Source organism: Mastomys coucha, unplaced genomic scaffold, assembly GCF_008632895.1.
Source record: "Mastomys coucha isolate ucsf_1 unplaced genomic scaffold, UCSF_Mcou_1 pScaffold9, whole genome shotgun sequence".
Classification (NCBI taxonomy): domain Eukaryota; kingdom Metazoa; phylum Chordata; class Mammalia; order Rodentia; family Muridae; genus Mastomys; species Mastomys coucha.
The window spans coordinates 92,162,873-92,166,819 of NW_022196915.1; positions in this window are offsets into that span (position 1 = coordinate 92,162,873).

Genomic DNA, 3,947 nt, shown 5'->3' on the forward strand with positions numbered 1-3,947 from the left:
CATAGAGCGAGCCCACCATATGCTCAAGTCATATTTAATAAAACAAAAAGGGGGTATTGAGGAGGCTTGGCCCTCGGTGCCAAGTGTAACCATCTCTATAGTACTCTTTACTCTTAATTTTTTAAATTTGGATGATGACGGGCATACGGCTGCTGATTGTCATTGCTCGGAACCTGACAGGCCAAAGGAGATGGCAAAATGGAAGGATGTTTTGACCGGTCAATGGAAAGGCCCGGATCCTATTTTAATAAGATCCAGGGGAGCCGTTTGTGTTTTTCCATAGGAAGAAGATAACCCGATTTGGGTACCAGAGAGGCTAACAAGAAGAATTGAGGTGAAGGAGGACGGATCACAACCGGCCCTTCGGGACTCAGATCCTGACCTGTCTGCTGATGCTGTGGCTCTGCCCATTGAAGTTTCTACTCCAGAATTGTTTTGCCGAGTTTGAAGATACACTGAGACTGAGGCTTGCCATCGCACAAGTGAACTCTACACATCTGGATCTGTCATTTACAGAAGTATTCAGTTCCTGGATTTCTTCAGCCCTTTCTTATTTTAAGGAATGGGTGGGAGTCAGCCTGTTTGATGCAGCCCTATGCTGCGGCCTGGTGTTTTTGCTCTGGTTGATCTGTAAGCTCAAAAACCCAACAAAAACGTGACAAGGTAGTCATTACTCAGGCACTTGTGGCCATTGAACAGGTAACTTCTCCCGTGGTGTGGTTGTCCATGCTACACAAATCATAAGACCTCCTGCCGTCTTATTCCTCCCCTGGCCAATAGCGCCTTTGCTAGCCACCGCCCAGAAGGGTCAGAGTAGACAAGCTACGCCAGCTCCAGGGTACCCAGAGATGGGCAACCTTCCCCAAACACAGACCAACCTAAGACATGGAGCCCTCAGGCGGCGGGGGGGGGTAATCCTATGACGGGTAAGGCTGCAGGTTTGATGCAGAATGACCTAAGATAGGGGCCCTGACAGAGCAAAAGCACTCTCTGACTTGCTATATTTGGCCTTCCGTTTTAACTAAAACAAAAGGGGGAGATGTGGAGAGTGGTAGAGCTGGAGAGGCATTCGCCTTGACAAGATGACGCCTACATCCACTGTCGACTCCTGGTAAACAACTGTTTTCACATGTGCCTTAGAGTGAAAAGGTGCCAAGTCACGGCCCATCCCGGGGCGTCACACTGGGTGATGAGCAAACAGCCAATCATGGGCGGACACGCCATGCTGTGGTATATATAAGCAGTGCCAATTAGTGGCTCGGGGTCTTCCTCTTCATCATGCAATAAATGCTTGCTGTAGAAGGATCCTAGTGTCTGTGTGTCTTCTTGCTGGCGAGACAACTGCGTGGGCTACACTCCATAGATATATGCCTGCCTGAAGAGCCTCTAGACAGAAGTTCAAAAAGAACATTTTCCTGGTGCTGCCATAGGACTAAAAGGCCCCAAACTTCTGAACTGGTAAGGTATTAAGTTGAAAACTTTTAAATTAATTCATATCTATAGAATTACTAACCTATATCATTCTATACAATGCACAGTAAGACTTATAAACCCCACCCCCACCAGTCTTGAGGAGATCCCATTACCTGGTGATCAGGTTTCAGGTTAAATTTCCTCTCTCCTCATGACGACATGTCTAGCTAGCACCTTGATTTTCTCTTTATGCAAATAAAGAAGTGCAGCCCCATCCAATAATGCACTCTTACCCCTAACGCCCTCACACATTCCCCAAGGTTTGTATAACCCTTATTCATTGCTAGTTAAGAGAGTTGCTTAACTGAAAACCGTCTCCAATGAAGGCTGGTTCTCTTAAATGTATTCCTTTCTAATCGACATGTTCAGCTAAGATTCATATTTTTTTATTCCAGCCCAGCCTGGTGTGAAAAAGATGCCTGCATAACGTGAGGAGGAATAAAAGCCCACAGGCAACATGACATTTCTCTAAACAATACTTCAAAGGTAAAAAGACTTGTAGATCTAAGGAAATAATACTTGAAATTTATCCAAGTATTTTCATCTCCTGATAAATGTGAATGGGCGGTGGATTTTAATGACTGAAAGGTATATATTCAATTTGCTTCTTGGATAACCCTATTGAACATCTAATGAATTAAGTCACTGTTTTTAGCAATTAATAAGAGAATAGAACAAGAGGCCATAACATCAAAATATTGACTTCTTCTCCAAAAATAAACCCAGCTTCTAATATACTATAACAGCAAACAGATTAGCATACATTCAAAACGTTATCTCTGTACGGAAATCAACCTCCACAGACAGATGGATCCAAACCATCTTTGTGCAGTTCTGGCCCAAATGTCCCTTCATACAGCTTATGTTCTAGATGGGTCTGCCCATTAGGGTCTTCTGCTTCAATATATCTTCTTCAGCTACCAAATGGATCTCACACTCAGTCCTTAGGCATGGTCTGAATAATGCTGCTTGCACTATAACTAACTGTATGCTTTCACTAGTACCCTATGTGCCTAATGATCAATCTACAAGACACTTCTATCCCATGCCACATCCAATATCTCCACCCAGCCAGATTGATTCCCATACTAAAGGTTTGAACAAGTACCCCATCCCATTTACCATCCCTGTCCCCTCTGCCCACTTTACCACATTCCACTTTAGCATTTCCAACTTCTAGGCTAAATTCACATGCATATTCTTTCTTCTGTTACAACCCAATCGGGCTATATATGACAAAGAATTATCAGAAATAGTTCACAAGTCCAGACCTTATGGCAAAAAATACAAACAATACCCAAGCCAGGAACCAGCCAGGTTTGTCAATGAGAATTACTTGGATAACACAGAATTTAAAAGAACAATCATAAACTTCATCAAATCAAAGAGTTTTTAAAAAGCACAAAGAAACATCAATTAAGGAGATAGAGTTTAAGAATGATAAGTGCTTGAATGATGCCCAAAATTAATGGGAATGATGAAGACAATACAGTACTGAAAATGAAATTCAATAAAGAAAAAGGGACATTGCAGAATACTCAAAATTAAATAAAGTTGATTTTGAAAATTTTAATGACCCATCTATAAAAATCAAAGGAAAAAACTTACAAGTTGACTGGATGAAGTAGAAGACAAACCTCAAAGAGACAATAGAAGATCTTGACCAAAGAAACAAAGAATATGAAAAAAATCAAATAAAAAAATCCAGAAATAAAAACTATGTGACACCAAGAAGACCAAGTATTGAACAATAGGAATGATTGCTGGGAAAGAATCCCACATTAATGGCCTAGACTGTATTTTTAGGAAGACATAAAAGAAAATGCTCCCAAACTTCAGAAAGACACTCCTAAATTTAAGACTCATGCAGAACACCAACTAGACAAAACCAGAAATGAAAATCCCAAGAGCATAAAATATATTAAAAACACTATTTATACTGAACAGAGAAAGTGTATTGAAAGTATCAAGAGAAAAAAAACATAAAGCCTTTTTTACTTTTAGATTCCCTAATTTGAACATAATTTAAAAAAAGCCTTGTGTATATTTAATGCTGAGACAGTTAGCTTTCTATGTCATTTATTTGTATGTATAACAGAACTTAGAGCTTGTTGATCAATTTCATGAACATACAATTATGTTAGACTCCATGTTTTCTTTGTGTATATAAATTTTTAACACAATATTCAATTAATATTACTTTCTATCACTAAAAGTGTCTGAATGTATTCAATAAAGCATGTGCAACTCAAGTTTTAAAATTTGACTGACAAAGAAACAAAGTAATTAAAGGCCAATTAGGCAAGTGTTAATTATTGCATTGTCACATTTAATTTTTCTCTATTAAGGATAAAATATCAACTAATTGTCTATGTCTGTCAATTTAATACTAACAATCTGAAGACTGTCTAAAAGTTATGTTTCTCCCTCAACACTGTTTTCATTTTTATCTGAATAATTGTGAGGTTTATGGG